At 36.1% G+C, this 23,460-nt stretch overlaps 1 long non-coding RNA gene across 1 annotated transcript; it reads right to left on the reverse strand.

The window, feature by feature from the left end:
* Positions 1–6,830: 6,830 nt before the first annotated feature.
* On the reverse strand, positions 6,831–7,764 carry LOC140744933 (uncharacterized). The gene is made up of 2 exons (XR_012102603.1): positions 7,714–7,764; positions 6,831–7,662 (listed from the first exon to the last, which is right to left on the reverse strand). It is a non-coding gene; the product is annotated as an uncharacterized LOC140744933 (long non-coding RNA).
* Between the last annotated feature and the right edge of the window lie 15,696 nt (positions 7,765–23,460).

Consider the following 23,460-nt stretch of genomic DNA (forward strand, 5'->3'; position numbering starts at 1 on the left):
TGTCTATGTCAGCCGACATCCACACCTTCCACCGAAGACAGAACTGTTTTAATCTAGACACATGTATGGCGATAGTATCTCACTGGCCGAACCATACTGGTACTACCTTTAAACCTTTCATATTCCTCCTTTTCTCAAAAAATATCAAATAAAATGATTATTTATAATGAGCATACTTACACGGAAAATATTAGAAAACACACAGTACTGCTTACGACAATTATATGACAGACAGATTTTGGCTCGCGCAAGCCACCGCAAATCCAAAAACAAAAGCAGATATCATCAATCATACCATTGTTAACAATTTGTCGCAAGACGGATGAACGCATAAGTAAGATGTAAAACATAATAATGGTATGCCGTACCCACTTTCTTATGTTAATACGAATAGAGAATGCCCATTCAGCCGTGGACAATTGAACTCGATAACTTCCTGTGCGTTACACACGCACAATGCTTCTCATTCAAATGTTTCTGGGCAAAATCGAAGCGAAGGGTTGACCATACGTCTACAAGTTTTTTTTGATATGACAGTAGCAAACGAGCGTCCAGTTCATCTGATCGTACGGCTACTGTTGCCAATGGACATCTGTAATCAACTCCACATAAGATTAGAGACCTGAAGTCGATCATGGATGCGATGCTACCTCTGAGGACTTTAAAAGTCTCTGATAAATTTGTCTCCCTTACCACACCCTTCAAATTAGAACACAATGATTCTCATTCAAATATATCTGGGCAAAATCACACAGGCGAAGAGTTAACATGTGTTCTACAAGTTTGTAACCGACTTCAAAAAAAGAGGAGGTTTCTCAATTTGACCGTATTAATAGATAACTTTGCAAAAACTATTTTTTAAATTCAATACGTACACCGAACTTGCAGATCTTCTATCTTGTTTTTCCATCGAAAAGTGCGCCGAAAACTGCTTGTCTACATGACAGCTAGTGCTGGTCCTTAACAGTAGTGATGTGTCTAACAGTATATATGTGATATGGAAGTAGAGAACGCACATGCAGTCTATCTGATGGTAAGTACCACCCGTGGACATCTGTAATCAACTCCAGATAAGATAAGATGTATTGCTACTCCTGATGACAAAGTTGTCATGCCTTGGATAACTTTGTCTCCCTTAACACACCCTTGAAACAAGAACACAGCAGCGCTTAACACTGCCGTTATTAGGTAGAAAAATACCTGAGTACTAAGTTTGATCGCCTCAGATAAGTATGTCTCCCTTACCACACCCTTCAAACCAGAACACAGCAGCGCTTACACTGCTGTTATTAGGTAGAAATAACCTGAGGACTAAGTTTGAACGTTTCGAAAAAGTACGTCTCCCTTACCACACCCTACAAACCAGAACAAAGCAACGCTTACACTGCTGTTATTAGGTAGAAATAACCTGAGTACTAAGTTTGAACGCCTCGGAAAAGTATGTCTCCCTTTACACACTGCAAAGCAGAACACAGCAGCCCTTAACATTGTTGTTATTAGGCAGAAATATGTAGGTGTGGCGGGCGTGCCAGAGTCGAACCACAAAGGGTTCTACCTTAGCGCCGCTGTCCTTTTGATTTTTTGTCCCTATGTCCGATGCTCATTCAATAATTGTCCGATTTTTTTTAATGCTTAAGTGCAGCTTTTGGGTGACATTTTTTTTGGTTATACTTATCCTATGAAAACTTGTTTAAACTTGTTGTAAGTGTTTGTGATTTCGTTGAAATGACTGTCATTTTAAAGTGTTGATTTAAATGTACCTGATCTAAATAAAGTACATAATATAGAGTACGAAAACAAGAACATGAGACATTCTAAAATAGCCTTAATTCCTTAGACTTATTTCGTGTAACTTAAGAGGAAAGATTTAAACATTGTATCTACTTATTTTCATGTTAGTCGTTCATCACAAATATACTTAATAAGTATTACTATTTACTTATTTAATTCATTATTTGTGTGTTTCATTAAAATAATCATCAAATCGTTTTATTTCTAACCAGATCAAAATTCCCATCTTAACCATGACATCGTTTGAGACAACTATTATAAAAAAACTTCATGTAAAAACCATAACTCCTTAACAATATTCCATTACTCCTTTAACCAAACCATTTTAGTCTATTGAACACAAATTTGCTTCATCTCGTCACATAATCCTCCACATTATGTAATTATTGTGCCTTAAATTGCGACAATTGGGTAGATTAGGATCTCCAAACCGGATTGGGATAAGTAAGTTCTTAACAAAACACTTTCGACAAAGCTACTCGAATGTTAAATGTTTTCGGTAATCTGCGTAATCCTTTAAATAAACTTCTTGCCACTTGAAGTAAGTTGAGGGTTACCACACTCAAATTAAAAATCAGACTCAGTCCTATATATTGCAAGACCATTTTTGTATGAAAATGAAGATGCTAGTTTGCGTGCAATCCACCTGATGATTAGTGGACATGGGATATGCTTTATATATTTTTTATAATGGGAGGTCGCATAGCATGTACTACATAGCTTTTGATGGTAAGATATTGTAAATAGAAGTCAATTTCGGATATGACTAGTCGATCACAGATGCCTTGCTCCCTCTAAAAACTAAGTTGGAAAGCCTTCGATACTTACCGACTTAGTATTTAGAGGTAGCAAGGAGACATATGTCTCCCTGGTAAAGTGTAAATGTTAATGAAAATATCTGTCTGATGACTAAGTCGTAATCTACAGTACAAATGAATACCCCATCCAGCCAGAGCATAGCAGAGTTGCAGACTACTATTATTAGGCTAATACTTTGCTGCGGCGACAATATTTGTGGAATGTAATCAAGAAGAATAATTCTACCAGCTTTCTTATTAATCATTATCATCATCATCAACAAATTACTGCCACTGCTGGGCACGTCTCTTTTCAGAATGGGAAGGATTAGGCCATAGTCCACCGCGCTGGCCAGCTGCTCTTTTTTTAGGATTTCTCAGGTATGCACAACCAGCTTTAAATATCATAAAATATCCAGCCCTACCATAATGTCTTACTCAACTTGGACGCATGGTAACCCTATAACCGCCACCCAAGAAAGATTAAAAAAAGAAAAAAGTGAATGCAATAAGGTCCTAAGTGTTACCATATTTGCGCTACCGACCATGAATTAGGAGATTTCGAAGTCTTGCAATTTTATCGTTAAATGGTCGCGATCAATGCGTTCAAAATATCTGGGTGGCATTTTCAACTTGTGGAGCTTCATGAAGTATGCTATTGTCTTCATCGTAAGTGGCTACTGCCGCCCATGAATATTTGACCTCTGTGGCCGACCTCAAGTGACTTTAATCTTATCTGTTGATTACAGACGTCCATGGGCGGCAGTAGCTATCTACCAGCGGACTGTATGCTTGCGTGCTACTTCTGTATTTTAAGAAGGATATACCATGTATCTTACATCACCCTAGAAAACAAGAATACAGCCGCGCCTATCACGTCTACTAGTATAAGTGAGAAGTCTAGAAGTAGATGTAGTGGTAGTGTCTTCGGAGTAACTATGAAAAGTTCTACCATATTTGTAGCACTGCATTGGTGTAACCAAATTTATCTTTAGAGTATACTAGCTGACTCATGACTGAAATTGTGTTGCCATATAAATAAAAAATGTTAAGAGTGAACAACCCTTATCACTTAGGGGTATAAAATATAGATAGTAGCCGATTCTCAGAGCTACTGAATATGCATATAACATTTGGTGAAAATCGGTAAAGCCGTTTCGGAGGAGTACGGTAACTAACATTGTGACACGAAAATTTTATATATAAGATTTTACAGCGTGAAAGGCATAAATGAATGTCCAAACATTTTAATGTTAGGGGAATAATTTTGCAGGCTTCTGTAAATTTTCGCTCAGTGTGCGGCAAGTAGTATGTATCATTCTATTCCGTGTAAACAAATGATAATTAAAACAATAGATTCGCGAATGACTGACGCTCATACAGTTTCCTGTTTTAAGAGAATTTATTGTTCTTACTTTCATTATATCTTTCTTGCTGTTTGGATTATTTTTCGAAACTGGAGGTAGGGTCATTGTCCACCACGCTGGTCAAGTGTGAAGATATATATTAGGCATGTGGATTTTCATATGACGTTTTAAAACAAGTCAATTTTTAATTTTTAAAACCGCATGATTTTAATAAACCTAAGCACGTAGTTGGGCTTCGAACGCTGGACTCTGAAAGTAGAGGGACGAAGTTAATTCTACTAAGCAAACGCTGCTCATATCTGCAGGGAACGGTAGTGCCCTTCAAGTCGAGCTTATACTTATTCACTTTAAACATATAAATGTTATTGCATACATGAGTCATCAACAACCTACGGTACGGGTCTCCTCTCAGAATGAGAAGAATTTCTCCATAGTCCACCCCGCTGGCCAAGTGCGAATTGGTAGACTTAAGATTTCTCAGGTATGCAGGTTTCCTCACGATGTTTTCCTTCACCGTTTTTTAAGCGAGTGATATTTATTTTTAATACGCACATAACTTTGAAAAATCAGAGGTGCGTGTCCGGGATTTGAATCTCGGACCCCTTGATTAAGAAGCCGTGTTGATAAAGCACTAGGCTATCACTGCTCTCACCACTACCTTAATGATTATGTCCAAATACATACAACTACTGAACTCAACCTAAAGTCCAAGTCGCGGGCGGAGGCAAATACCAACTTATACAAAAACCAATAAAATATTATAAAGATGCTCATGAAAACCTAACCTAACCTAACCTAACCTAAAGTCCACACGAAGTCGCGGGCGGAAGGAAATACCACTTATACAAAAACCCATAAAATATTATAAAGATGCTCATGAAAACCTAACCTAACCTAACCTAACCTAAAGTCCACACGAAGTCGCGGGCGGAAGCAAATATCAACGTATACAAAACCCATAAAATATTATAAAGATGCTCATGAAAACCTAACCTAACCTAAAGTCCACACGAAGTCGCGGGCGGAAGCAAATATCAACTTATACAAAAACCCATAAAATATTATAAAGTGCTCATGAAAGATCAAACACAATAAACGAGCGCTTAACACGAGTGTGTAGCGTTAAACTTTACCAGGCTTGGTCTAGTAAATACCTTGTAAATATACAGACAGGGTAACTATTGCCGTGTAGTGTGAACCGCGACGTATGTTAACGCGTGCTGACTAGCCGTGGTCAATTGGACATATCGGGGAGTTGTGTATGGAGACGGCTTTGGTATTAAAAGATTTTATCGTTAGTCGAACATAAATTTAAAATTAAAATAAAATTAAAGTTAATAGCACTTTAATTTTAACATGAGACGAATTATTACTGCGTATATACCTAATTGGATTTGTAAAGGCCGTTAAAAATTAAATTAATACCTTTAATATTTTTATCCAACTGCTAAGGATAATATTTTTGAGCGCATGTATGTGCAATGTACATGTATGCGCATTAGAAGGTGGTTGAACCCTTTGTGGTTCGACTCCGGCGGCACCACCGCCGCACCTATTTCTACTTAATAAAAGCAGTGTTAGGCGCTGCTGTGTTCCGTTTTGAAGGGTGTGGCAAGGGAGACTTCCGAGGCGTTCCAGCTTAGTCCTCAGGAGTAGCAGCGCATCCATGTCCATGGGCGGCACTTACCATCAGGTGGACTGCATGTTCGTCTGCTACTCCTATATTATAAAAAAAATACATATATATAGATAACTAGATATGTATGTATGTAAGTTTATCTCAAAAAAAAAGCAGTGATAGCCTAGTGGTTAAGGAACGCGGCCTCTCGATCGAGGGGTCTGAGGTTCAAATCCCAGGCACGCACCTCTGGTTTTTAAATTTATGTGCGTATTAGAAATTAATTATCACTTGCTTAAACGGTGAAGGAAAACATCGTGAGGAAACCTGCACACATGAGAGATTTATAAAAAAAAATCTTAAAGGTATGTGAAGTCTACCAATACGCACTTGGCCAGCGTGGTGGACTATGGCCTAATCCTTCTCATTCTGAGAGGAGACCCGTGCCCAGCAGTGGGACAGTAATGGGGTGAAGATGAAGTTTATCTCATTCTTTTTAGCATGCCTACAGCCCAAATGAAAAGACCGATTTTTAAGTACGAGTAAGATAATATGCCAGAATATACAGCAGATACTCGCAGATATATAGATTTTCTCAAGATGATTATATCCACCGTTAAAGCAATCAGTATTTACCAAACTACATCATTTGAAATTTTAAATTGTATGATTCCAAATATCGCCGAATTTAAACTTGACTGAAATCACTGACCTTAAACTTTTTAAAAGTTCCAAATAATAGAGCTAAAAATATTTATCTAAATAAATTTTTGAATGAGTGTAATAAATTTTATTATATTTCAAGTATTAAAAAAACATTCTTCCATACAATAAATCCGTCATCGTCGGCGTACGACATGATCCGCAGCATATTGGCAATCCATCATAATGCAATTGTTGTACATTTGCCCAGGCGATACCCGGTGGTCACTCGGGAAGTAACCACCTTTATTTCATATGCCGTGACTAGTGATGTGCGGTATCGATATTTTATGAAGTTGAGCGAGCGAGCAGTCGAGATAACTTGTGTTTGAATTTCGGCCTGCAGTCGGAAGATCCCAGGTTGTACATTTAAATTTTCAAGGATATGTGCGTATTAGAAATCAATTATCACTTGCTTCGACCTTCATGAGGAGTTTAACGCATAATATCTCTGCCCGGCAGTGTTCTCGAACGAAACGAAACGAAATCGGTAGAGTTGCCTACCAAAATCGGTATATTTTTACCCAAAATCAGTATGCACAACAGTAATAGATAGATAGATAGATAGATAGATAGATTATTTATTTCAAGAACTTAAGCAACAACAACAAATTATAACACACAATAAACAATGAAATCCAAAAATACACATATGGAAACACAAACTTAATTATGAACTTATTGACTAAATTTTCTTAAGAAATAAATTACACAAAATATAAAAAAAAAAACTGAAAATAATAAAGTAAATTAAAAAATAAAAACAAACAAAATACATAATCGAGTGTTGCAGCTAAAGTCTGTGAAAAAGGTTCCGGAGCTCAGAAAAAAACCGAGATTGGATCTCGGCAACTGATTTTCAGCCCGGACCGTATGCGAACGTTGCTCGGAAGGCTGTGCAGTATACATCGTGCCAAGTGTTGTAAACGGGAGAAAAAAAGAAAAAATTCTTCTACCCTATTTTTTTTATTAATTTTATATTAACCTACTATAAACATTGTGATGCTCAATAAGTGCCGTTTTGTGTTACAAAAGTGAACTAATATTAAGAAAATAACGATTACGTGTAAGAACGAGTATGTTAAACGAAAAGTTAGTATATCTGTTATCTACGTTCTATTAGAGTATTTAATTTAACCTTGTATTATATGTAGTTTAATTTTTAAGGTGCCGAAGCGTAAGGAAGGATGCAGGAACATGCTATGCGCGAATAATAAAGTATAACCTACAATTGAACAGATTACCGTCGGTTACCCAGCCGCTGGAAATCAGGAGTTTAGGAACAACGCCAACCACTCATTAGCAACACAGAATAGGTAAGTAGATCAACAGGTTATTTAATAACAATTAATAAACGTATTGCAAATTACTTTAACGAGATATATACCTTTATCTACCCTAAATATACGTAAAATTAATAGTATAATTAAATAACTACAGTTGTAATATAAATTGTAATGTATTAAGATATGTATGCGATTTATGAAATATATAGTGGTTAATACAATATTCAATTTTGTTAGACTTGACTGCTACGAGCGTACTATCATCACACCGATTTCTGTACACATAAACTCATATGAAAAAACTTTCTTGTAATACAAGATTAAAAAAAAAAACAAAATTTGGCTTATCATCATGGAGTTTCTTTCGCCGCTTCTTCTCCATAAGCACCTTGTGAAGTGCTAGTAGTTGTATTTACATTCAAAAAGTGCTCTGTAAAGAACCTATTTTGAATAAAAGAACTCTTTCAACACTTTATTTTATTTTTCTTTGATTACATTGCTTGCTTCAGTCCAGAGCAAATCAAGCTATCGATAAATTAAACAGCAAACACCCCATCCCTTCTCGGCTACGTGCCCACTTATTCATAGCTAATTTTGGTTGAAATATGGTCAAAAAAACATGTTCATGACAACTGGAGAGTACAGAATGGGTTGTCGCTAATCCTATGTTTTTTGTGACGACGCTTGACCATATTTGAGGCTTGACGGATGCATTCTTGGGTATGACACGAAAGAGTTTAACTTGGTATTAAATATTTTATTACAATTAATATGTATAATAATAAGTTTTTTATTTTTATATACATAAAAAGTAAATATTATTAAATTATAAATTAGAAAGCTTTATTTTTAATTATTTTGTGCCTACTAAAACTTTGAGAAAGTTTTCTTATCCTGTCGTAAATTACTTATATTTTATAAACATACATTCTCAATCCAATAACTATGTATAAACATCTCTCATTTTTTACAATTTCAAATAAAAAAATAAATAATTAAACACACCTGTATTTTTCCATGTAATTGTTGTTTTTTTTTTTAATTTTAATTTATTATATAAAAAGAAAAAAGACGATCATAACTTATTAACGATTAAAACAATGTCAACAAACTACAAAAGTATTTAAAATTGTTCAGTATCGTTAAAACATTAGATTTTCGTACAGCACTAATGTATTAATATTTTTATTGATATTCTGACGGTACTTTCCATCAGCCTTACTTCGCGGCGTGTCGATTTGCGAATTATAATCTCTTGTCCGGTATTGTCCAGCGCACCTTTGTCTACCTTCCACCGCCTTGCCACACAAAACTGTACACAGGGTGATGTTATAACGAAAAAAAACTAAAACGATATTTTTGTTTTACTGTGCTGTTTAAGAAGTAAGTACACTCATAATTATATACTAAACATTAGCACAGTATTTGTGAGGCGGGCGGTGGTAGTATCAGGCGACATCTAGTTAGATGTCAGTTGATCTGGCATGTCACTCCCAGTCTGGACACCGTGTCGGGTAGAGCGTGTCGCGGACTGATTTGTATTATATATGTAACCTGAACCAAAAAAAACATTAAATTATTAAATCATTTGTAGGTACAATTCTCTCTGGTTCAACTCGGAAGGCTGATGGCTATTTTGTCTTATAACAGCAGTGTGAAAGCAGCGCTGCTATGTTCTGGTTTGAAAGTTGAAGTAAGTGAGACCTTAGCCCAGGCGTTCCAACTTAGTCCTCAGGAGAGTGAGGGGCCTTTCGCCGACCTAAGGTAGAAGTCAACTTTTATTTAGCGTTGATTACAGATGCTCATGGTCTCATGTGGAGTAATTACCGTTAGATATACTGCATGCTCGTATGCCACTTCTATATTCACATTCAACAATCACTTAATTCAAATGCCAATAAGTGAACTACTACCATTAAGTACTACATTAGATCTCACAAATTATATTATTATTGTATCTATTTTTCATATTCTAACATCCTGTATAATCATGGTGACATGGTCATTCATGTCCATACATTTTTTGCACCTTGTCTTTCCGCACAAAACGCAGGCTGCTTCAAAACGCACACGTTATTGACTAAGCACAATAGGATTAAACTTTGAATGGAGTGCACAATGAGGTTTACAAATGTTATCATCGTTTTCGAAATATTAATGATGCTCTAACTCCTAGAAGTTAATGTAGAATAATAAATGATGTTTTAACTGTTTGTTGTAAATATTTCAAAACAAATATCAATTAATCATTTGAATATTGTTAAACATTTGTCATTTTTGCGTTTTGGAAAGGCTAATACGACCCTAATACTAAGTCTCCGCCGTCGGTCCGTATGTCACAGGACTATCTCTTGAACCGTAAAAAAACACACTTAATATGAGTAAGAGTATATATTACTACGGCCGCTATAACAAACGCTAAAACTTCTGAAGGTGGTAGAACCCTTTGTGGTTCGACTCCGGCGGCACCACCGCCACACCTATTTCTACCTAATAACAGCAGTGTTAGGCGCTGCTGTGTTCCGGTTTGAAGGGTGTGGTAAGGGAGACAGACTTTTCCGAGGCGTTCCAGCTTAGTCCTTAGGGGTAGCGGCGCATCTGTGGCCGACCTCAGGTAGGAATATCTAATCGTATCTGGGGTTGATTACAGATGTCCATGGGCGGCAGTAGCCACTTACCATCAGGTGGACTGCATGCTCGTAAGCTACTCTTATATTATAAAAAAAAATACGTGTGGCACTCGGAGACTGCCGCGGTAAAGCTATTGCATAGCATTTTTTATGCTTTGAAAACGCTCAGAAGGAATTCCAGAAATACAATATATTCTTCCATAATCATCAACATTTACATTAATACATCTTTATCCACTATTTACACATATAAATATATACATACATATTGAGAATTTAAACTATATGTGTGTGTGTGTAGGTATATATATAAAAGAGGGCTACTTTTAATATCGCTTATTTTAATATCAAAAATTTTGGTCATCTTTATAGCAGTATTATATATTAATTAACAAAACAAAAAAATAATACTGCGTTTGTGATAATAATAATACAATGAATGTATATAGAGTTCTAACTCATTTTCTTTCACTATTTTTTCGTGACTTTCTTCATTAATAAATGCACTTTGTTTATTCATATTTAAAACACTTTGTACACAAATTATTTGTACCATAACTCATAATGGCGTTTTGATTGTGTACTGTCAAGTCTGTCAGTTGTAATTGTACGTTTAAAAATTACACTCTTTTACGTTATTTTATTAATCCAGAATTCAACATAGCTTATGTTGATAAAACATATTATTTGGATAATGTGGTAATATCATTTTGAATTTTATAATGGGAATATAAAATATACTTCACGCAATTATAAGATTTCCGCACGGATTATAAAAAAATGTGTATTACTGCCATCTGTGTTCAAGTTGACGAATTAAGGTTATCAAATAAAATAATAAGGAATGTAAAATAATACTTTATTCAATTATATCCATATTTTTCTATTGACAGTCAACAACTCGGTTGCCTGGAGACTTGATATCCAACAAAGGTGTTATTAATTTTCGTTACGGAATTTCTCGATTCGGTCGCCGCGCTCAAAGCCCGCGATAAAAGCTATGCAATAGCTTAAAAAAAAAAAAACTTTTACAAGATCTACATCTCAGCCCAACAGTGGGATATAAATGGGTCACCAATATGATTTACGTAATAGATGTGAGATAAGGAATGAAATCTAACCTAACCTAACCTAACTCTTTCATCCTTAAAGGAAATAACTTAAAATAGTAATTGTTATAAAAACATAAAAACCCCAACTGCTGCAAAAATATGTAACGAAAACGGGAAATAACCTGGCCTATGTCACTTAAAAATTTAAACGAATCCAACGTCACAATACATCATATGTTAAAATCCGGCAACAATTCGAGCTCTACGAGGTGCCATATAATGAGAGATACATACATACTTACATACATACATACATATCGCTTCTTTGTAAGAATGTCACAAGTAAAAAAGGTAATTTTCCAAGAGAGCCAGTTTAAAATTAAACAATGTTTTTGTTTTGAAATATTTTATTTAGATGAGAATTAAAACAACGATCAATACAATTATAAGTAGTTAAAACCACAGTACTTAAACAGAAAAATGACTTTTGAGTTGTGCCATATATCAACGTAGGTACATGCGGTCCAGAAACACTACCCCCCGTAACCAGCTTAAATCGTTGTATGAATAATTAATTAATTTCACAACAATTCACATGCTAAAACGAATCATAATTTCCAAAAACGATTTATTTGTCTTACGTTTGATTCATAAACTATTCCAAAATTCCCACTATCCCTTATTTAAATAGACCTTATTGGATAACTAGCTATTTTAATTTCTAATCTAATCTAAGTCGGAAATTTAAAGCCAAATTTGATTTGTCTTTCAGATTTCGTTGCATGAATAATTCTGTTTATATTATCTTAAATTCGGTTGGTAGGTAATGAATAATTATGAAATCTTTTCGTCTGAAAATCTAATTTTAAATGTATTTAAATGGTGGCTTTGAATAGTTCACTACTAAGTTGAAGAAGTCTATGCTGTATCATAATTTTGTATGATTATCAGTAATATTTTTTTTTCTGTATTAAAAATATCTGAACGGTTGACAGTGTTTTTATTCTATTTTTGGCATAAAAAATATATATTGCTTACAAGCTACTGCCGCCCTTGGACATCTGTAACCAACCCCAAATAGGATTACATTCCTACCTAAAGACGGTTTGAAGGTGGTAGAACCCTTTGTGGTTCGACTCCTTCGGCACCATCGCCACACCTATTTCTACCTAATAACTGCAGTGTTAGGCGCTGCTGTGTTCCGGTTTGAAGGGTGTGGTTAGGGAGAAAGACTTTTCCGAGGCATTCCAGCTTAGTCCTCAGGGGTAGCGGCGCATCTGTGGCCGACCTCAGGTAGGAATATCTAATCCTATCTGGGGTTTATTACAGATGTCCATGGGCGGCAGTAGCCACTTACCATCAGGTGGACTGCATGCTCGTCTGCTACTCTTATATTATAAAAAAAAGACAGCCACAAATACGCTACCCCCGAGGAATACGTTGGGACGCCTCGGAAAAGTACGCCTCCTACAACCTTCAACCCGAAAACACCACAGCTTAACTGCTGTTATTAGGTAGAAATAGGTGTGGCGGTGCCGCCCAAGTCAAACCACAAAGGGTTCTACCACCTTCAAATGCCTTAAATTCCGTCGAGTTTGTCTTAAGAAAGGGTTACAAGTTTAGTGAATTGTACGTATATATAATCTGTTTTCGGTGCGTGTATGTAAATACTGTACCGAGGTGACCGGTGTCAATCAAGTGACATCACGTACGCCCGTCCGAATGTGTAATAGCTGGATCTAATCTGTTATGGAATCGGCAAGACGTTAGAAATCAACTACATTTGAAATCTGTTAGATAACGGTTCATATTGTATCGTTTGCGTCATATTGTGATACAGACATGCATTAAGCAGCTAACATAGATTAGTAAAGATACTTCGCCGCCTTGAAATTGAATGAAGCCACAAACGGCTTATTTTAGTAAGCTCTTTTTTTGAATCCTAGACAAATAATAACATTTTTAGAGAAAATTTACGAATAAATAACTAATTTACGTAATAATTACGTAATTTACGTAAATAATATTTACTTCAAATATTTTAGGGACATTTTAGCACGGAGACGTGGCAAAACTTTTCTACGCAACTATTTCAATTCTCAAAACTGGGTACATTTTCTTGTTAGGAGTGAGTAATCTTTACTAATCTATGGAAGATAATGTTAAGATATTGATGTCCTTCCGATTATCTACTATTAGAACGCTTAACGGGATTCCAAAAAGACAATATATTCTTCCATGATCATCAAAGTTTACAATAATACATCTTTATCCTCTAACTAGCAGTACATTCGCTTGGTTTTTGTTCAATCATAATAGAATATAGCATATAGCACTCCTGAATAGTGTAGCTTTATGATTGTGAAAGAATTTTCATGATCGGTTCAGTATTTCCGAAGATTAGCCCTTACTAACAAACAAACAATCAAAGTAACTAATCTTTTTAACTTTACCTATTTATAGTTTTATTAGTACATTAGTATTAGTACTATTATATATTTATCACACTTCCGTTACCAAAGATATTGCAAAAATCAGATGACATTTCAAGACTGAATATTCCAAGAATATAAAAATAGTAAAATTCAAAAGTGACATATCAATAACATGCAATTTATGATAATGGGTTCGTACACAAAACTGCGATGCGACGTCGCATCGCAAAAATCTGCGAGCTCCCTCGACGCATCGCAAGAACTTGCGAATTGATTCGCATCGCACAGTGGTTGTTGTTGTTGGTCACCCTGAGAGACGCTACGCCGCACGATATTGCATCGCAGCAATTCGCATCGCAATTTTCTGCGTTGCGAATTCGCATCGCGTCGCATCGCAGTTTTGTGTTCGAGCCCAATTACATGAATCAGTGTGATATGACTGTAACACTACCCTTTTTGTTAACAAGGAGAAACCTCCGCCAAGTACCCGCTGCCGTAGACGTGAAACATGGTGGTATGGGATTTTTGATCACTAAAACTGGTGACCGGAATCAACACTACATAGATGATCTCCGACATCTCCAAAAGAACATTCTGTGTGCGGTGCGTCGATCGGGCTTAACGCTGGTGAGACAACGCTCGCGACACCTTCAGATTTTTCAGTTGACTGGACCATTGGAGCTTCCACTCTCGCCGCGGAAAATCCATTTTAATCAATAATGCATCTATCAGTTTTACCGTACAGAGTAGTGTAGTCTTTTGGATTTGGAGGTGGTAGAACTATTCATAATTAGAATGTACACTTACAATCTATTTAAAGCAGCCAAAACACTATCAAAACAAACTCAAACTTTTTCTTTGCAATTTGCTAAATATTTATAAGTAACTAGCTAAAAACGTCGTGTTGCCATATAAATAAAAAAAATGTTAAGACTGAACTACCTTTATCACTTAGGGGTATGAAAAATAGATAGTAACCGATTCTCAGACCTACTGAATATGCATATAAAATTTGGTAAACATCGGTAAAGCCGTTTCGAAGGAGTACGGTAACTAACATTGTGACACGAGAATTTTATATATAAGAGTAACCCTTGTAGTCTGGGAATTCGCTGTCTGAAATATACATGGAGTAACCTCTTCACTGGCTCGTTTACTACTACTCCTTTCACACAAAAATACCATTTTCCCAACTATCTATCTATCTTCTATCTTCAGCCCACGTTAGTCCACTGCTGGACATAGGCCTCTCCCAAGGCACGCCACTGAGCCCGATCTTCGGCTCTCCTCATCCAGCTAGTTCCCGCCGCCCGGCACAGATCGTCGCGCCACCTTGCAGGAGGGCGTCCCACACTACGTTTGCCTAGACGCGGTCTCCACTCCAAGAGCCGTCTACTCCAGCGATTATCGGCTCTTCGACAGATGTGGCCAGCCCATTGCCACTTCAACGCCCTTAAATGCAGTGTCCAGTTTACGAACTAACATGACCCCATTCGACGAAAGGTGCATTGCGCTCTATGTGGGAACTGAAAATGGTTAAAAGATCACTTATTTCACAACACAATTACAATAAAAAGATTGATATGTGTTGATTTATTTATTTATACCCATAACCTCCCTACGTCTAATGTTGACAAATCTGAAGATTGTGTACGAATAAATTTTCGCGAGAATTACGAAAGGTTGAATTATATTTATTTTACCATATTTTGTTGTAACTAGATCATGTGGGTACCTGCGTTGTTGTTTTTGACCTCCCAAAGAATCAATTCGTCGGATACTTAGGTAACTTACACTTAAATATCTGACTAGCTTGAAAAGTTCGGAATCGACAATACCATGAAGGTGGTAGAACCCTTTGTGGTTCGACTCCGGCGGCACCACCGCCACACCTTTCTACCTAATAACAGCAGTGTCAGGCGCTACTGTGTTCCGGTTCCGGCGTTCCAGCTTAGTCCTCAGGGGTAGCGGCGTATCTGTGGCCGATCTCTATCTTATCCGATGAATATCTTATCCTATCTGGGGTTGATTACAGATGTCCATGGGCGGCAGTAGCCACTTACCATCAGGTGGATTGCATGCTCGTCTGCTACTGCTACATTATAAAAAAAACATAGTAGAAATAACGGAAATAGCTAAATCTACTATAGCTATGCTTTAAGATGTTTATTTTTTACAATATTGAAGTATCAAACGATTATGCAGTCCATCTGATGGTAAGTGGCTACTGCCGCCCATTGACATTTGTAATCAACTCCATATGGAATTAGGTTGTAGTAGGCCACAGCTAAGCCGCTAGATACTCCTGAGAACTAAGTTACAACAACAACAAAACAACAAAAAAATATATAATTTAAAATCCTTAATTAATTTTGTTCCTTCAGATTCGATTTAAATATTCGATTTAAATATGATCCCCATTTATATTCCTGTTCAACTTGAAAAAAAATAAGCTTCTTTCATTACAAAAAAAAAGTATTTTTTTCTATGATCGATTTATTTACTTTTACAGTGTTTTAAAACGGGTCTGTAAGTGACCCACTAAAGAAAATAACATGCCACTCTTATTCTGATGCCGCATACATTAACCCACATGTCATAAGGGTACAGGTAATCAACCATCACGTGTAGAGTCCACAGACCCTTATTACTATACAAATGACCCTCAGAAAAACCCTCACGTGCCTACCAACGGCACGTGCCCACAAATCCAAAAGCTTCATACATTATTTCTGCAGTTTTATTCAGGAACTTTCCAGGATTACAGATTGATTTGGTTTTTAATAAAAATAAAATAAATGTAGGGATGTAACAGGTTTTTAAGTGCAATAAAAATATAAAACGGTATGAAGTTTAATAGATGTTATAATTGTTAATGTTACTATCTATCAGAAAACAGTCACGTAGATAGCACAAAAATATGGCTTAAATGATGTAGATACATTGCTTCTCTTAAAAACCCTTGTTGAAGGTAGAACCCTCTGAGGTTCGATTCCGGAGGCACCACCGTGACACCTATATCTACATAGTAACAGCAGTGAAGTGCTGATGTGTTCCGCATACTTCACCTAGGCGTTCCTACTTAGTCCTCAGGGATAGCAAGGCATTTGTTGTCAATCTCATGGAGGAATATAATTTTATCTGTAATCTATAATCTCGATCGAACTCTGTCCGTTCAATCCTGTCTAGTCACTATTGTCTATTTCCATGTCTATTTCTACCTAATACCAGCAACTACAAATAGGAATAAAATCCTATCTCGAGTCATTACAGATGTCCATACGGCAGTAGCCACTTACCATCAGGTGGACTACATACTCGCCTGCCACTTCTATATTATAAAAAAAAATCATTAACCTTTAAGTTTACCACTGACCCTACCATTATTGTAGCGTTGTTGACTAATACTCGAATTCCAAAATACGAGTATTTACACATTAAAAAACAAAATGAAATATGAAACAGTTTCTTTCGCATTCGATTTTATACGCATTGCATTAGTTTCACTTTAACAATATGGTGGATACGAATAAAATTGGCCAAGTGCGAGTCTAACACGCTCACGGAGGGTTCCGTACTGCCAAAATTTTATTTGTGCTTTATTTTTAGTATTTGTTATCATAGTATTTGGTATCATAGCATATATTTGATCTGTCTACCTATTACAGTTCAATAAACCACGAAAAACGCCAAAAAAAAAACAATTTCTTGTATGGAGACCCCCAATTAATTTTAAGTTTTTGAATTTAAGTATTCAATGTTATAGCGGCCACTGTTATACATACTCTCTAAAAATCAAGTGTCTATCTGTTACGGTTCGAGAGATAGATAGCCCTGTGACACATGGACAGACGAACAGACGGACAGACAGCGAAGGAATAGGTAATAGGGTTCCGTTTTTAGCCTTTAGGTACGGAACCCTAAAAAAGGAATGATACTAAGTTAACCCGAAATACATTAGAACTCCAAGGGTAATGATAGTACAGAATATAAGTAAGGTCATACAAAGATATGCACATCTTTTGGGTGATCTAACTGATTCGTACGACCGTAAAAGGTAAAAAAGGTAAAAGATAAAAAGGGTTACGTATTAAAATAGGATAATAACTGTTTGTATTCACAGATAACATTGAAAAAGAATACATAATATACACGATTACATTGAATCGAAAAATAAATTGTAAAACAATGCAATAGCTATTTGAAATTTAATTCAAGAAATAAAGGAAAGAAACGAAAAGATGAATGCCTCAGTACAGTATTTTTCTTTTATAATATAGGAGTAGCAGACGAGCATGCAGTCCACCTGATGGTAAGTGGCTACTGCCGCCCATGGACATCTGTAATCAACCCCAGATAGGATTAGATATTCCCGAGATCGGCCACAGATGCGCCGCTACTCTTGAGGACTAAGCTGGAACGCCTCGAAAAAGTATGTTTCCCTTACCACACCCTACAAAACAGAACACAGCAGCGCTTAACACTGCTGTTATTAGGTAGAAGTAGATGTGGCGGTGGCGCCGCCGGAGTCGCATCACAAAGGGTTCTACCAAATACATTTTATATAAACTGATTTTATTGTCATGAAACCTATATACATACATAATATTTAAAACTAAACTATGTATATATATTATTGTAAATTAAATTAAGTTTTATATAGATATACAAAACTTTATGAAAATAATTATAATTATATAAAAGACTTCATCCACATTGTTGTCATTTGCTATAACTAATTCTTTTATTTTTTTATAATTTGGTTATGAAACATAAACGCAATAAGTTTATGACGACCCGCGTGGCGGAGCGGTCACCATACCTGTCTGACGCGCAGAGGGTCCCGGGTTCGATCCCCGGCCAGACAGAAATTTAAATATTGAATTTAGATTTCTGTTTCTGGGTCTGAGTGTTTGTGCATTTGTCTCTGTGTGTTTCCATGGCACCCGCGATACAGGGAATCCTAGTGTGGGGCTGTGAGTGTAGAAAGCGTAAAGCGTTTTTTAACAAAGCTAATGGAGAAGTAGAAATCATATTTATGTACTGCCCGTGTTATGACATGAGAAATTTAATATAGAGCCCAATTGGAATCCTTAAATGTTGTAGGTTAGCATAAATTCGAAAAACCGCAGACAATGACTTGCACATGAATAATAAAGAAACTATTTTATAAGGAAAGAATAACGCAATTTTCGTATAGGTACATATAATTAAAGCAAGAACAGTCACAAAGCGGTGATAGCCTAATGGTTAGGAAACTCGGCGACTCCATCGAGGGTCCGAGGTTCAAATTGCAGGCACGCATGTTAGATTTTTCAAAGTTATGTACATATTACAAATTAATGATTACTTGCTTAAACGCTGAAGGAAAATATCGTGAGGAAACCGGCATACAAAAAAAAAATAATTAAATTTTAAATAATCCCAAAGGTATGTGAAGTCTACCAATCCGCACTTGGCCAGCGCGGTGGACTATGGCCTAATCCTCCTCGCTCTGAGAGGAGACCCGTGCCCAGCAGTGGGACACTAATGGGTTGATGATGATGATGACACATAATTAATTTAATTAATTATAATTATAATTAAATTCATTAAAAATGTTTCAGAAGCTTGGTCATTTGTGCAGAATACATACTAAACTTTGTTTTTATTGACTTAAAAAAAAACCCCAAAATATTCATTAGATCATTATTTCAAATATGCCGTATGTTATTCAAATAAACCGCTGACCACTATGGATAGTAGAATGTAAGAATATATAAAATATTTGTCACCATTTACCATTACTACATTCTGGCAATATACAATTTTCATTTCATTTCATTTCATTTGAATAGAACGGACATTACTGTAAACTTCAGCTAAATAACAGAAATAGAGATATAATATTCAATGAAAAAAACAGTGCAGCAAAACCCTTACCACGAGTTTTTACGTTTTGACTGTTTTGGTATTTGTTTACGTATTTGCCCATACAATTTCCAATCAGCGCCCCTAGCGGATTGTATCAGAATTATAGAGTCAGTAACGTAACATTAAATGTGTAAATTGACAAAATGGCACTTTATGTTTTGTCTCTCTTTTTTGCGAATATGTGAGGCAGACAGAAAGACTTGAGCACTACACTTTACTTATTGTTACGTTTACTCAGTCTACTGAAGCAAACGGAACAGAATATTTGATTGAGTAAACATAGCGTAAAGTTGTGGGATGTTTTGAAAACTCATGGTAAGGGTACAGGAATAGTAAGAAGCCACTGAAAATACGTTTGATCGAGATTCAAATGAAGTTGATACGTATGTATTAGCAGTCAACAACCTCCTAACAGATTCAACGACGTCAGCTGAAGCTGAAGCATTTCAAGATTTACAGCGTTAGACAATGAATTATGCAACTGATAATAGAAGCAACATGTTACTATCGTGCATCTAGCTTAGAAGCACTGAATATTAAATTAATAATGCTAACAGTATGCCTGTATTAATCATAGATTAGTAAAGATTACTCACTCCCAACAAGAAAATAACCAGTTTTGACAATTTAAATTGTCACTGTCATATATTTTCGTGTTTGAAAATTATTTAAAAAATATAGTTTTACTTCTTTTTTTTGTGTTTTTGCGCCACTTAACTGCACTTGACGTGTCGGCATTGTTCCGCGTAAATTTAACCATGACAGCCATTAAATAGCTGACACATTTGTCAGCCGTTTAAGCTGTTTAATGGCTTCCTTCAATTACAAGGCGGTGAGATATCTATAATACGAGTATCTATGGTATCAATAATCAATGTTTATTAAATATATTTATCAAAGTTATTTAAATTAACAAAGCGCATAACAATTACAGTTGTTTCTAGTATTTTTGTGTTTCTCAAAAATTTGTGTCTCTCTCAATTATTATTAACTTTTCGGTACAGTGCGAATACATATAAGACAAGAGACTAGTATCTAATATTAGCCAAATGCGAGTTGAACCCACACGTGTAAGGTTCTGTTCCTCCAAATTTTCATTTATTTTTATAGCTGCCCTAGAAGTAAAAGTAAAATAATGTGAAAATATCAATCGTCTACCTATTACGGTTCATTAGATAATGCGAAAAACACAAGCTTTCGCAACACAAATTTTCAAATGTCTCTTTATTACGATTGTAAATATACATAGAGCGATATGACAAACAGACAGACAGCGGAGGCTTAGTATAGGGTTCTGTTTTTACCCTTTGAGTATCTAAGGATCTTTAAAAAATAGTTCTCAGATATATAATGTAAAATCTACCAATTCGCCAGCACCACTGTGCTGCCTTAGACCACTGACTAATGCATATTTCTTCTCATTCTGAGAGGAGACCCGAGCCCAGTCACTATTGTTCCACTGAACAGGCATGGGTTGATGGTAATGATGATGATGATAAATTTATCAAAGTTATCAAAATTACCAATCGTTCAAGATTACATTAGCATTGTTTAAGTCTTTGAGTATTTTTATACAACACGGTGGATTATGGCCTCATCCTTCCCATCCTTCTCATTCGGAGAAAAGTCCCGTGCCCAGCAGTGGGACAGTAATGGATCAGCGATGACGACAAACCATGTTTACACAGGCTTGTGTTCTTCATTGTTCAATTGGATCAAGTAGATCTCTAATCTTCTATACTAATATTATAAAGAGGAAAACTTTGTTTGTTTGTTTGATTGTAATGAATAGGCTCAAAAACTACTGGACCGATTTTAAAAATTCTTTCACCATTCGAAAGCTACATTATCCACGAGAAACATAGGCTATATTTTATATGAAATATATTTGATAAATAGATTTTGAGGCGGTACAAAGTTTGCCGGGTCAGCTAGTTTTAAAGTCCATGGGCAGCAGTAGCCATTGACTATCTAGTGGACTGCATACTCGCTTAACTTCCCCCCACGGTTCACTGCTAGTACCCAGGAGGGGTTACCGTCAATGTTTTGATGAAATCATGTATGATGCATGAGTGATATGCTCCAATTTCATAAAATGTTTTATTCATGAACGATATGTCATTTTTTATTTTGTCAGTCTTCAGAATCTTAAAATATAAATCGGAGCACATGTAAATACGAACAACTCTGGATTCCATTTGAGAAATGTATATGTTTCATACATATGTATGTATGGATAGAAATATCAGAACTTCATGTGATATAGGTAAAGTGGTAAAGAAAGAAAAAGTTTTATAATATAGAAATAGTGAACGAGCATGCAGTTCACTTATTGGCAACAGTAATCGACTCTGTAATTAACCTCAGATAGGATTAGTGGACTCTTACAGGAGCAGCAAAAGATATGTAACCCATTTAAGGTTCTTTACCTTAGAGTAAGAACCTTAGATGGGTTAAATATCCGTTCTTATTGTAAGGTAAGAACCTTAGATAGGTTACATATCCGTTCTTATTGTAAGGTAAGAACCTTAGATGGGTTACATATCCGTTCTTATTGTAAGGTAAGAACCTTAGATGGGTTACATATCCGTTCTTATTCTAAGGTAAGAACCTTAGATGGGTTACATATCCTTTGCTGCTCCTGAAAAGTTAGTTGACATGCCTCATATAAGAGTCCTGCTTTACCACATTTTACAAACCCCAACACGCTTCCTGTTTTGTTGTGTAGTCTACGTTCCAAAATCAAAATAATGTTTTCAAAATTAATTTATATAGATCAATTGAAATATCAATATCTACCAACGCTTTGGAAGGCGTTTCGCTATTGACAAGTGACGTAAAAAAATCCAAACGTGAAAATATACGAGTATATTGAATCTGTTAAAAATAATCTGTAAAATAGTAAAAATATCTGTAAATGGTTGCGTTGAGGTAGGCCACTACTGGATATATATATTTTTTCTATAATATAGGAGTAGCAGACGAGCATGCAGTCTACCTGATGGTAAGTGGCTACTGCCGCCCATGGGCATCTGTAATCAGCTCCAGATCGGATTAGATATTCCTACCTGAGGTCGACCACAGATTCGCCGCTACCCCTGAGGTCTAAGCTGGAACGCCTCGGAAAAGTCTGTCTCCCTTACCACACCCTTCAAACCGGAACACAGCAGCGCATAACACTGCAGTTATTAGGTAGTAATAGGTGTTCCCCAGATTGGCTCATTCCAACCAAGCCTGTTACTATTTAATTCAAAATAAGCATCCCTTATACAAATTACACCAGCCACACCTATTTCTGCGTCTTAACTTATTTCTGGTTTGAGGGGTGCGATATACTTTTCCGAGGCGTTCCAGCTTAATCCTCAGGGGTAGCGGCACATCGTGGCCAACCTCAGGTAGGAATATCTAATCCTAGGTGGACTGCAGGCATGTGGATCGTCTTCTACTCCTATATTATAATAAAAGTATTTTTCAAGTCATTAATTAATTTGATGATGAGTTATTTTTGGTCCGTGACTCTCGAGAATCTTTTCTCAAAAAAATGACGTTTACTTCAAAATAACAATGTCAATACTGTGTAAATGTATTCGGAAATACAATTTTCCTCGTACCCTTTAACTGGGACGTCAAAGGTCAAAGACACGGTTTGGGACTAACTTCAGACTTGTTATGAATGGAAGATATAAATTGATGTTATTCAATTACAAAAAACATTTTTTTTTTGTTAACGAGGGGGAAAATCTTCAAAAGGTATCCAGTATCGTGGGAGCTACACGGGATTATGTGTCATTTTTATCGCACTAGAACTCCCCTGGTGGCCATCCTCTGCGCTGCGAAGAGGAGTTCGGTATCTCCAACGGAACGCAACC

Source organism: Epargyreus clarus, unplaced genomic scaffold (genome assembly GCF_041222505.1).
Source record: "Epargyreus clarus isolate Ecla_fem2 unplaced genomic scaffold, WU_Ecla_fem_2.2 ptg000002l, whole genome shotgun sequence".
Classification (NCBI taxonomy): Eukaryota; Metazoa; Arthropoda; class Insecta; order Lepidoptera; family Hesperiidae; genus Epargyreus; species Epargyreus clarus.